Genomic DNA, 13,451 nt, shown 5'->3' with positions numbered 1-13,451 from the left:
AAAAGGTCTGAATAAACACCAGCATCAGGTCAGTCAGAGTTGTCCTGGTCCCAGTGGTATCCTAAGCTCATGACTCAAATTCCCAGCAGGCTTCTAGTTGAGTATTTCTTGAAACTCTAGGCTTAGTCACACAGTGACCTGGAATTTAAGGCAAATAAGGGTCTCTTCCTTCCATCCTTAAAAATATTTTTGCTGAAGGACACCAAGCTAAAGAGGCAAGATGGGTCTAGAGCTTTTTAGAGCTTTTACTCTTTGAGGTGTACCAAGTTAAAAAAAACTGGGGAGAGTGAACGATGCTAGCTTTGAATTTCAAACACAGCTCTTGACTGTCAGAGAAACAAGTTCATTTCCAAGTTTATTAACAAAATGCTTTTTTTTTTAAACCCCAGTGCTATTTATCCAAAGAGGAAGGAAAGAAGAATGAAAGGAAGAAAAGGGAGGGAGGGAGGGAAGGATGAATGTTGGGAGGGAGAGCAGGAAAGAGGCTGGCTGGCTGGCTGGCTGGGTAGATGGATGGCTGCATGGATGTCACAAGCATCTTCCTAGGAAAAGTTTCAACATATTCTGGAGTTTTTCTTGAATTTATTTTGATCAAAAAACATGTAAATAAAATTTCTTTAAGAAGTAATTATCCATACATTATCTTCAATAATAATTTATCTTAAAATCTGGTTTAGCTTTAAAAAAAAATCTTAGTAATACTAGGTAAATACAGTGGGGTACTTTTTTCCATAACTTCAAAGAGTAATTTTTTCTACATTTCTCAGTTATCTATCTTCTGAATCCTTCAAATCCATTCCTCATTACTCTTAGAGCTCTAGGCTAAATGTTATCCCTAGCATGGTTCAAGATAGTAATTTTAACAAAATTTTAACAAAATTTAATGGTAAAATGTAGCATATTTACCTTTTCCTCATTCTTGTTCTCGATGTTTTATGAATATAAGAAAAATTATATGTTTCAGGCATAATAATATCCTAAACATCAATTTTTTAATAATTCTTTGTAATATTTGCAAGATTGTGTAGGGATCAATTGGAATTTTAAGGTTTACAGTACAGAGCATGTAATATAACAGTGATAACAATTAGTATATCATCCTGCTTCCCTGGGGACTCAGATGGTAAAGAATCCACCTGCAATGCAGGAAACTGGGTTTTAATCCCTGGGTAGGGAAGACACCCCCCTCTTCCCCCATCACCACCCCCGGAAGAAAGAAAAGACAACCCACTGCAGTATTCTTGCCTGGAGAATCCCATGGACAGAGGAGCCTGGTGGGCTACAGTCCATGGGGTTGCAAAGAATTGGACATGACTGAGCAACACACACACACACACACACACACACACACACACTTATCTAAATAACCTATATTTATCATGAAAAATTAAAATTACTCTTCATATCTGTAGCAAAATAAAAGGGAACGTCTCTTCTAAACAAACTCTACTTTTTAGAACTCTAAAAATTCAATTTGAACATTACATTTCAAGGAACAAAAAAACAACAGATGGACATCTATATTACAGTTCACAAAAAAACCCTGATAAGGTTTCAGAGGTCTCTTTGGTCCCAGTTTTCCCCCTACCCTTGAATCACCAGATAATGTGCTTAAAGAAAGCATTCTTTCTGGGGCTATTTACATGAAGTTATCCTTATCAGCAATCTCATGAAAGAGTTCTCCAATTATACCACCCAAACCTCAGCACTCTCTTTTCCATGTTTAATAAGACCCCTGGAAAACACCATATCTCAAAAGAATAAAGAAAAGATGGTCTATTTTTAATTCATTTCCTTCAAAATAAACTATTACTCTCTAAGTCCTATTTCTATGCTGGTATCCAATTTTGACCTTCCACTTTATAGATATATTTAAGAGACATTCAAAAACAGTGTGCACACGCACCAGTGGGGAACTTGCCATTTCTCCCTCTCAAACCACCACTATTTATATAATATTGCTGCCCTCATAAAAGGGACTCCATTACCATCAGCAATTCATGTCCCTGCTTCAGTACCAGATGTAAAACAGGATACAGAAACAAGATCTCTCTCCTCCATTTACTTTTTTTTTTCATTCCAACCTCTGGATATAATCCTCAGTTCCATGCCATTGGCCTGCTTCGTCATCTGACACTCTCGATTTTTACCTTCTCAAGTCTTAGTGACCCTCCTGGAGTAATATTGTGTCAATCCTGATTACTGCGTCAATCTAAATATTACAGAATGAGTTTGCTCATTTTCCCCTCTGTCAGTCCCCTCACAAAACTGCCACTTAAGGAAATGCATCTTGAACAATTCGCCAAATCAAACTCATGATCCTGAAAGTGCCTCCAAGCACCACCCCACCCTATTCTGTTCAGAGCATCTCTCTAACTTTTCCAGAGTAATCAAAAGTTGCTTTTCATAAAAATATTTCTCTAGTTGGACGTCGGATACAAAGGGCTTTGTTAGAACAGCAAAATGCTTTTCTCCCCAGTCTGCACCCACGGAACACTAAACCACTATGAAACCAAACCAAAACAGAACCCACCCTCATTGTGCGTCAGCCACGTGAAGGGGCATCTGGAAAGAACACAAGTGTCAAGAACCTTCATGCCAACACAGCCAAGAAGCAAAGCTACAAATGAAGGCAAAATTAATGGGAGAAAACACCCACAGATGTAGAAGCTACTCATTTTAAAGAAGGTGACGAGAGCAGGAAAGCAGTAAGGAGAGAAGGAGGAGGGGTGAAGACCAACTGGAATGCTTCCACCTACACTTTAAAACCTGACTGTATCTGGGAATCTAAAGTTTGAAAAGCAAAACTCAGCCTATCACAATTTAAAGAGAACAACTTTTTTCTTGATAAAAATGAGCTGCTTCGAACCTATGTGGGGCAGAGTTATTTTTTAAACCTGATTCACAAAGCTATCATTGCTCTTTCAGAACACTTAAAAATGACCTTTTAAGTTTCTTAACAATTGTCAAGTTTTAAAACCTAATCCCTTTAACATCATATATCCTAAGCCACTCTAATTTAAACCTACTTTGGTGCCGTCTTCCAGTTTCGGTTTGCAATGGAATCTGTACAATTAACAATAACCTTCCTCCTCCTCATCTTTTTAGGGAGCCGAGAATGACATATCTCCTTATCTCCCTATTTGCGCCATTAGACTGACATATTTTGCCTCATCTGTCACCTTCCATAAAACTCTGCTTTCGGATATGAGTTAATTCATTTTTAGTTGTCCTCGATGTTCTAAAATAGTGATGTTTGACAGAATTAATACAGTGCTCTAGTTTTCTCTGTTCAACTGGTATTTAATTAAAGATCTTGGAGGCCATCTTTCTCTCGGGTTACACTGTTTAAAGAAGGAATGTTACTTCCTCCCTGGACAATGTACTAAACCACATGGCAACAGAGCTATCTTCTTAAGGTCTCCCATCCTCCCATTTAACAGATTATTTCACTATGTAAAAACTACCAGCAGGACAGATTGCCACTTGATTTCATAGTGATGCTACTTTTCACATCTCTGAACTGCAACTTTACTATAGCCTACCTTCTCTCTTACCTTTAAAGTTCCCAGAATTTCTGGAGTTCTGATGCTCCCTTATATTTTTATTTGATCATTGCTTTTGTTTCACTTGGACCTCAAGGAAGTCCTAATGGTATTAAATTGTAAGAGGTCTTGAATCTCTGGTAACAATGCAGAGAGTCTTTAAGCAATTAGAACTACCTAAAGCACAGACACAAAATTTCTTAAAGTCTTTTGAATTAATATCTTTTGGTGAATAGCCCACTTAACCCGGTATGTCATCATTTTCTATTGTAAAGGTAGCATGCGTAATTTAAACTGGCACCTGCTATTTACCACGCAAATAATCATTCTCTTGGATGGCCTTTTGAAAGTTAGCATTTCTTAATAATTCTTTGGCTGTATCAGAACCACAAGAGGCATGTCCACTGAAGCAAACTTCAGGAGCAATAAACTAACAAACAGACTCTAGGTGGTGGTATAGGTTATTTTTTATCATGATGTTTTGCTCTTAAAAAAACTGCAAGAGTCAGAGGAGCCTTCAGCCTCTTTTACTCATGTCTTTTTACTGCAAACTTATACAGTTTTAGGGTGGACAATTAGTAAAAGTTTGGAGACCCACACAGGAAGTGGTCCAAGCATTAAACCTGGTTTTCAACTACCTCAAAGGCACTGTAGAGAGCGCACTGGAGTAAAACCAACAATGAGGAGTCCTTTTTGTTTGTTTTTTTGTAAGTATTTTACTCATGCTCCTAGGGCAGTTTCAAGGCGTAAGTGTGGAAAGAGGTCTTTCCCCACCAGAGTGTAGGAAACAGACTAAAGTAATAATCCTGCAGCCCGCAGGATAATGGCTGTTCCACTGCTGGAATCTTCTTTGTCTTTAGGAACTAATTTCAAGCAGAGAAAAGTTAGCACTAGTGATGAAGCCACTACTCTCTGAAACCAGTTAAACCCAAACCACATTACCAAAACGCTGGGCAAAACCAGAGCAACTTACTTCAAAGCTGAAAACATTTCAACATACTCCAGGCAGCAACCCACACTTTGGTGCCAGGCAGAGGAAGCACCATTTGTTTAAAAAGTCCACTTATCTCACTGTGTCTTCAACAACAAAGGTGGCAAACTAGTGATTAAGCATTGAAGAATCACATCGGGAAGATGCCACCCACTTGCTAAAGTCATGATTCTCTAATAAGCAGGTTCAATGCAATTCATAACTTTAAAGAATGAATTACCAGAGCCCTCTGCTTCACAAATCACTCCCTCACCAAACGTAAAAAACAACCATCATCTGTAACTCCACAACCATTTTTCACTTTCATCCTATGGACTCTGTTCCTCTAAGAACAGTACCCCCTCCCCAACCCCTCCCCCGCCCCGCACAATTTCACATTTAATCATTTATATTACCGGAGACAAACTCCAACTCAGTTCCACCAACTGAGTGAAAAGTCCCTGTGGCTAAGAACGTATTACTTCTTTTTCAACATAAAAACGCCTTATTGAAATTTTTTTTTTAAACACAAAAGTACTTCTGTTGTCCGTCTACTATCTTCAAAACTCAATTCAATAACGAGATAGAAGGTAAAAACTCCTATAATACTTCAGAGATCAACATGTGTCACAGACTCGCAGACTGTTCGCCTCTAAGACATAGTTGATTCCTTTGTTCCTCCAGACGGAACAGCAACTCTTGATTAAAATTTGGAAAACTACTTTGGAAGGGTTGTGACGGTTTGCAGAATATTTCCCGGGAAACCCTTCATAAGACAATATCCGCTAGTAGTAGAAGAGGACACATAGATGTAGGAGAGAAAAACGAAGCCTCCCAGGACCTGCACGGGGTTCACTCTAGAGGTGAGCCCGGTTTTCTGGCTCCGGAGAAAAGTGATGGTTGAGGCCTCGGGTCCCAGGGGCCTCGCCCTCGGGAGGGGAAGGACACGTACCAACGGGCCTGGCTGGACCCGAGGGTCGGCTAGGGGCCGGGAGCGCGGTCCCCTTGCCTACCCACTTTCCCCAGTCCGGGATCCGGCCAGCTCAGAGCAGGGAGGCACCCGGGCGAGAGGCGGGGGGAGCTGCGCCCGGCGCCGCCCAGGACGCCCGGGGCAGCAGGACTGAGAACGGCGCGACGAGAAGCGCCCGGGGCTCCGGGCCGAGGAGGACAGCCGAGCGGGGGCGCGACCCCGGCCCGGGTCCGGGGCAACACGGCGGCCGCCCTCCCGTCCCCGGCCCAGGACGGCCAAGAACGCGCCGGTGAGCCCCCGGGCCAACTCCACAACTTGCCGGCCCCGCTGCCCGGGCCCCCCGAGTTCCCGGGCAGGTTCGGAGCCGGCAGGAGAGGCGGGATTTGCCCGGAAGCCGTCCCCCTCCGCCGAGCTCACCCCGCCGTCCGCGTCCGCTCCCGCCGCCCCGCAGCGCGGGCCCCCCGCCGCCCCGACGCCCCCCGAGGCCCTGCCCGCCAACGCCAAGCCAACGCCGCCGCGGGCCGCGCTCCCGGCCATTTCCGGCGGCGGCGGCCGCTCGTCCGAGCCCCCCGGCCGCGGCCGCCACTCACCCGAGGCCGCCGCAGCTCCGAGCGCCGGGGCTCCGGCCAGCTCACTCCGCGAAGGCGCCCCGCCGCCCCGTCCTCCCTCGGCGCCCCGGCGAGCTCTTCCCTGCGATCGGCAGCGCTGCCGGGCGCAGCGGCCGCCGCGAGGCCACGGGCGGGCGCGCGGGCGAGCGCGGGGCCGGGTCGTCCCTCCGCCTCGGCCGCCGCCGCCGCGCCGCCTCCTCCTCCGCCGCCGCCGCCGCCTCCCGAGTTCGGGGCTCTGCTGCAATGTCTGCGAGGCTGACTTTGAGCGCCTCGCTCGCCGCCTGCCTGCCCGCCCGCCCGCCCGCAGCCGCGCTCCTCCCTCCGCCGCCGAGGCGGCCGCGGCCCAGTCCCTCCCCTCGCCGCTCCACGCCATTCAGCTCTTCAGCCAAGTTTCTTAACCCTTTTTTCCCCCTCTCTTCCATTGTCACCGGGGCGGCAGGCACGCGCTCGGGTCCCGGAGGCTCGCGGGAACTGCGGGGCCCCCTCGGTTGGCTGGTTTTCCTCCTCGCCCGCCCTCCGGCCGGCCGGGCGGGGGCTGCGGGCGCCCCGAGGCAGCTGGAAGAGCGCGGCGGCCGGGAGAGGTGGGTGCTCCAGGCGCCCCGAGCCCTTCCCCGCGGCTCCCAGCTCTGTCCAGCAGCCCCCACCGCCGCCGAAGGCGCCGGGACAGCTCCTCCTGGGGCTCCCGGGGGGGTGGGGACCACTCTCGTGACCCAGGCCAAAAGCCCGCGAAGGGGGCTCAGCCTGGGGGTCGGGACGCCCCGGGTCCCTTCCTGGGTGCCGGCATCTTAGGCTTCCTTCTCCTCCCACTTCACCCCACGACCCGTGTCTCCTGGGCTCCCTCTCGCCCACCCCCCCCAACTTCCACCACCTTGTAATCTGTGTGTCTTGCTTTAGTCTGGCCGGGGGTGGGGGGGGCTAACTGCGGGTCCCTCTGATCCCGCGCCCTGCACGTAGAAGGCACCCAGGGATAATCGGCGGGTGAGTCCGAGAAGAAAACTGGGAAGGAGACCTGAGGAGCGCCGGGTTCAGCTCCTCGGACGGGAGCAGGGTTTATCTTCTGCTGCTTTGTCACTGCGAAGTCTCCAGCGGAGCCGTTCCTCGAATCGACACCGTCCTCGGACCGAACCTGACCCTCCAAGACAAGGCAGAAGGCACCCAGCTGCCACTTCTCGGGCAGCTCTCCGCCGGTTCAGGCTCCGAGTAAGAAATAACAATTACATCACGAGGCCGGGGCGGCAGCCCCGGAGAGCCTCCTGGTTTCCTGCAGCCTGATCTCCCTGAACCCGCCTCTAAATTGGGGGGGATACGGATTGGTGAAGAGAGAAAGTGGAGGGAGGAGAGAGTCATCCGAAACCATCATTTCCCCCTTCTCCGTGTATTTGCTGTTTTAAAATCTTATCCTCAAGGCTCTCCCCAAACATCAAGCTAGAACTATTAACACCCCCGCAACACCTCCCCAGATGTCAGGTTTCTTTTTGACTCTAGCATCTAGCATTTAGTAACTCGCCATGAAAAAGAAAAAGAAAAAAAAAAAAATTGCCAGGGGAAATGAGGACCGTTGCAGAAATTGTTTTTGCTTGCTGCAAAAACGCTGAAGTACAGCTTAGGCTCACTGTAAACTCCGAAATGGCATGCCTGTGTTTAAACACTTATTACACAAAACAAGTGAGTGGATAAGACACTCCATTCCTATGTGTAGGTTTTCAGATCCTTAAGGATTCGACAGCATTTTAAAATAAAGTTGCTAGTGCACTTAAAAAAAAAACACAAAACTATCCAAGTCATAGAACAGTATTCTATGCCTGTTATGTAATGGTTGTGTTGTGCGTGTAAAATGTCATTTAACCTTTAAAAATATGAATGAGGATTCGGGAACACCTTCACAGTCTTAAAAGGGAAAGCGATATTTCAGAAGAATGCTTAATAATACAGCACCTAGCACAGTGCTGGGCACATGGCAGGAAGATTTTTCTTCATGGTGATAGTGCATTTTAGAACAATTATTTTACATCACCCTAGTGATTTCAACTGTGCGATCTGTTGCCATCTTATATATTTAAACCTCATATGAGAGCTTATTATTTGTATCTACCACCATTTGAAATCTGTTCAAGGCAGCTTAGTAAAGTCCACTGTTCTGCATGACAACATTTATCCAGGATTGATTCAGAGCCAACTGTTTGAATTAAGTGATAGGCAGCATTATTGGAGTGTGACCCTTTAAGGAATCAAACTAATTTTCTTTAAAACTGTTGTACAAAGATTTTCTGAAAACGTATTATAAATGTTTCTATTTTCTTAAGCCATTTTTTGGCTTTTTCTTGAAAATTCAGAGTTAATTTTGATAGTAGGTTATAATGAATTTAAGGACTACATCAATTTCCTGTTCTCTATCAAGCTCCTTCCTAGGAGTCAGGGATGCTCCCAGGATGAATAGAAGCCATCAGTCCTCTCCCTGAAGGACTCCAGGATACTATGATCCAGTGATCATCTCTGTCTTTCATAGTTGCTCTCTCTCCCCCTTCCCTAACTAACAATCTTTTCTCTCTTTTGCCAGGGTTCCTGTCTCTAACATTATCCTCCTCTTCTGATTGGCAACTGCTAGTCTGGTGCAGACTGAGATTCCAGATAGCCTCATTTGTCACCATTCAGTCTAAAGTAAAACAAAATAGTGCCATGTAAGGAACTGATGTGCTCACCAAGGAGAAAGGCAGGTGAACTTTAGTGCATCGACCTTGTGGCAGATATGTGGACTACTCAAATGATGCTTTAAAATCATTCTTTTTTCTTCTTAACTGGGTTTTAGATCATTGTGGTTGGTAGATAAACGACCTCCTAGTAAATAAGATTACACAGTTAATGCAACAAGCCAAATACAGGTCCTGCCCTTTTTAACACTCCTGTTAAAAAGTCTACTGCAAAATGTTAGATAACTTAACAGAGCTCCTCACTTAATTCTTCATCTATCTTCTCAAACCCACAGAAATCCAATCATTGAAAGCCTTAACTCTTTTTGATAGTACATTAATGTTAAGTAAATTGCACACCTTTGTGGAATTCATTTTTAATCATTCTAATTGTTTTAGGGCTATTTTGTTGTTGTACTTTGTTTTTTAAAAAAATCAATACCTAAATTTCCTGGCTAAGAGAGTCATTGTAAGGATACTGGGGCATATATGTAATAGAAGAATGCCTATTCTGGAATTTGTATTTTGAAGTCAACTCATTTTAACCAATTGTGATGTGAAAAAGATGCTCTTGAGCTTTTATACTTACACACACAACTATTTTTTAAATTCAGGGTTCCTGTGGGATCAGATACATATAGTTCAGGCTCAGAGCTTTTATCTGCCACAAAGAAGTTGTCTGGGAGAGGCATGCTTATGATGCGCTCCCTGAACCTGTCTGTGATAGCACTTTTCACTCCAGTTGGTGACTGGGTTACTTATCTGTATCCCATTCTAGATGCAGTCACTACAGGCATAGGGTCCATGTCTTTTTGGTTCATGTTTGGATATGTCCCACCTATCCCTGTGTTCTGCAAATGGTAGGCATCCAGTAGATATTGGGCAAGATACTTTCACAGTATAGAAAAGTTTTGTATAGGCAAAGCTATGGTCGTTTGAGTAGTCGTGTACAGATGTGAGAGTTGGACCATAAAGAAGGCTGAGCGCTGAAGAACTGATGCTTTCGAACTGTGGTGCTGGAGAAGACTCTTGAGAGTCCCTTGGACTGCTAGGAGACCAAACCAGTCAATCCTAAAGGAAATCAACCCTATTCATTGGAAGAACTGATGTTGAAGCTGAAGCTCCAAAATTTTGGCCACCTAATGCAAAGAACCAACTCATTGGAAAAGACCCTGACACTGGGAAAGATTGAAGGCAAAAGGAGAAGGCAGTGGCAGAGGATGAGATGGTTGGATGTCATCACTGACTCAATGGACATGAATCTGAGCAGACTCTGGGAGATGGTGAAGGACAGAGGAGCTAGGCATGCTTCAGTCCATGGGGTCACAAAGAGTCAGAAACAACTTAGTGACTGAACGACAACAACTTTCACAATCCAGAGGACAATCTGTATTTCTAGTTTGGGTACAAGTGTGGAGGAAGTGCGTTCAGAGAAAATTTTACAGGGAAAAGAATGCTTTAACTGGCTATTAAAAGGTAAGAATTTGCCAACTAGGCCAGTGGGAAAGGGTTCTTAAGAGGGAAAAGACTGCCTAACAGTAGTAAGGTGTGAAGAAAACAGAAATATGTGTTGAGAAGTACTGAACTTACCTTATATACTATGAACTAATGACTAATGAACTATGACAGAGAACAGAAATCTATACAGATGAAAGTCTAGTATAGTTATGCAGTTAAAGTCCTTCAACATCTAGAAAAATGCTGTCCAATAAAAACATAAACTCAGCCACAAATGTGAGCTGTGGATATACCTTTAAATTTTCTAGTAGCCGCATTTTCAAAGTACAAAGAAACAGGTAAAATTAATTTCAATAATTTAACTACCAAAAATATCATTTCAGTGTGTATACAACATAAAAACTTTTCAATAAACATTTTATATTCTTTCATTCAAAGTAATGTCTCAAAATCCGCTGGGGTTTTTACACTCCTAGGATATCACCTTCAAGTACTTAATAGCCACGTGTGGTTAATGGCTACTGTATGGGACAGTGTCTCTCTAGAGGACAGATAAAATCTTTGATGGTACAGTTAAAGGAAATTTTCTGAAAATGAAAATCTGAATCTTGTGTAATCTATGATTTTAGTTGTGTTGATTACTGGTGTTTAACTTTGCTATGTTATAAAGACTACTTTCTTGTATCTAGGCTTTTATGCCAATTAGAGAATCAGCGAAGTTTACATTTTATGTACTGTACTCCATTAACCATACTGTAGTTACAACTAATTTTATTTCTATTAACTCTGGTGATGAACTGTAAATGTAACCTGACTGTATAGCTTTAAAAAACACTATAAATTTGGAGTTGAGTAAACTGTTAAAAACTCTTCCTTAGAGCGCAAAACTACTTTGTAAGTTACTGTCAAACATCATCCTGGCTATAGAAGCCCAGGGTTTTGCTCTTCAGTTCTTCCATGCCCACGCACTTATGGAGAATATTAGATTGGTGCAAAAGTAATTCCGGTTTCAGACTCTGAATTTTAAATCATTAAGGAAGTTGCAAGTGAAAGTGTTAGTCGCTCAGTCAGGTCTGACTCTGCGACCCCATGGACTTCAGCCCACTAGGCTCCTCTGTCCACAGTGTTTTCCAGGCAAGAATACTGGCATAGTCCTCCTCCAGGGGATCTTCCCCACCCAGGGATCAAATGTGGGTCTCCTGCATTGCAGGTAGATTCTTTACCATCTGAGCTACCAGGGAAGCCCTTTAAATCATTATAACTAGGCTCAAACATCTTTATTAATCAAAATAGGAACTATTACAATCAACACATCTTTGCCAACAAGAAATAAGTTTGCTTATTCCTGCAGCGTAAAAATTTGTGCTTTGGGATTCAGGTACTCTTGGAAAACATTTTCTGCCTCATGCTAGTTGTGAAAGCATTTTCCCTGCAAAAAGTTATTGAGATGCTTGAAGAAGTGGTAGTTGACTGGCAAGAGGTCAGGTCAGTAGAGCAGATGAGGCAAAGCTTTGTAGCCTTCATAGCCCAGTTCATTCAACTTTTTAAGTGTTGGTTGCACAGTGTGCAGTGGGGCATTCTTCTGGAGAAGAATTAGGCTTTTTCTGTTGACCAGTGCCTGCTGCCAATGTTGCAGTTTTCAGTGCAAGTCATCTATTTGCTGAGCATGGATTCAGAAAGCTATAGTGGATCAGAGGGGCCGCAGACTAACAAACAGTGACCGTGACTTTTTCTGGTGAGAGTTTGGCTTTGGGAAGTTCTTTGGAGCTGCTTCTCAGTCCAACCACTGAGCTGGTTTTTGCTGGTTGTTGCATAAAATCCACTTTTCAGCGCACATCACAATCTGATTGAGAGATGGCTTGTTGTTGTGTAAAATAAAAGATGACACTTTAAAATGAAGATTATTTTGATTTGCGGTCAGCTCGTGAGGCACCCACTTACCCAGCTTTTCGCCTTTCTGATTTGTTTCAAATGCCTAATGACCATAGAGTGGGCTACACTGAGTTCTTGGGCAGCTTCCCATGTAGTTGTCAGAGGATCAGGTTCGATGACCCTCTCAGTCAGTCATTGTCAGTTTCTGATGGTCGGCCACTACTCTTCTCATCTTCAAGTCTCTCATGACCCATTTTGAATGTGAATAAAAAAATTGCTCAGGTTTGCATTTTGTCTAACATCATTTCTATAGTCTAAAATAAATATAAACAGCAAGTAATGTCATTAGCAAAAAAAAAAATCAAGTAAGAAATGCACATTAAAATGATGTGTAACAGAATCACATTTATTTAAGAATATATTCTAATATCGAACAGCAAAGTGCAACAATGCAAAACAGTTACGTTTGCACCAACCTTAATAGCTTTTCCCCCACAAATTTGTTAACAATTTAGGAAAACAGATAGAGTCATCCCTTGATATCTGTAGAGGACTGGTTACAGCACCCCCCACAAAACCTAAACCCTCAGATGCTCAAGTCTCCTGTAAAATGGCAGTAGAGTTTGCATCCTAGGAACATCCTTTCTTATATTTTAAATAATCTCTAGGCTACTTATCGGAGAAGGCAATGGCACCCCACTCCAGTAGTCTTGCCTGGAAAATCCCATGGATGGAGGAGCCTGGTAGGCTGCAGTCCATGGGGTCGCAAAGAGTCAGACATGACTGAGCAACTTCCCTTTCACTTTTCACTTTCATGCATTGGAGAAGGAAATGGCAACCCACTCCAGTGTTCTTGCCTGGAGAATCCCAGGGACTGTGGTGTCTGGTGGGCAGCCATCTATGGGGTCACACAGAGTCGGACACGACTGAAGCGACTTAACAGAGGCTACTTATACCCTGGAAGAGGACATGGCAATCCACTCCAGTATTCTTGCCTAGAGGATTCCATGGATTGAGAAGCCTGGCAGGCTATAGTCCATGGGGTCACAAAGAGTCAGACATGACTGAGCAACAAAACCCAGACTACTTATAACACCTAATACAATGTAAATACTATGTAATAGTTGTAAATACAATGTTAAATGCTGTTTAAATAGTTGCCAGCAAGAAGCCAGTTGAAATTTTCATTTTGAAACTTTCTGGGTTTTTTTGTTTTAGCATATTTTCCATCCTTGGTTGATTAAACCCATGGATATGAAATGTGCAGATATGGAGGGCTGACTGTATGTACTTTGCTTTAGTTTAAGGTTATCTGAGTAAAATCTCTAAAAATGAATTGAA

General features: G+C 44.0%; 1 protein-coding gene and 1 long non-coding RNA gene across 7 annotated transcripts in view; one reads left to right on the top strand and one right to left on the bottom strand.

Moving 5' to 3' along the window:
• Positions 1-7,302, bottom strand: part of NRIP1 (nuclear receptor interacting protein 1) — a 99,633-nt gene extending 92,331 nt beyond the window's left edge. For 2 of the 6 annotated variants that reach the window (XM_042230194.1, XM_060404029.1), the window contains exon 1: positions 6,962-7,302. The gene's annotated coding sequence lies outside the window, so the exon portion shown is untranslated. Of the gene's footprint in view, positions 1-6,075; positions 6,343-6,961 lie in introns of those variants that run through there. The other 4 variants (XM_004002823.4, XM_042230200.1, XM_015092390.4 and 1 more) reach the window with 2 other exon arrangements.
• Positions 6,620-12,397, top strand: LOC106990866 (uncharacterized). The gene is made up of 2 exons (XR_003591646.3): positions 6,620-7,293; positions 8,651-12,397. It is a non-coding gene; the product is annotated as an uncharacterized LOC106990866 (long non-coding RNA).
• Positions 12,398-13,451: the final 1,054 nt, after the last annotated feature.

The sequence above is a fragment of the Ovis aries genome, chromosome 1, assembly GCF_016772045.2.
Source record: "Ovis aries strain OAR_USU_Benz2616 breed Rambouillet chromosome 1, ARS-UI_Ramb_v3.0, whole genome shotgun sequence".
Taxonomy (NCBI): Eukaryota; Metazoa; Chordata; class Mammalia; order Artiodactyla; family Bovidae; genus Ovis; species Ovis aries.
The sequence above is the reverse complement of the archived record's forward strand: the minus strand, read 5'-3'. Positions and strand labels throughout refer to the sequence as shown.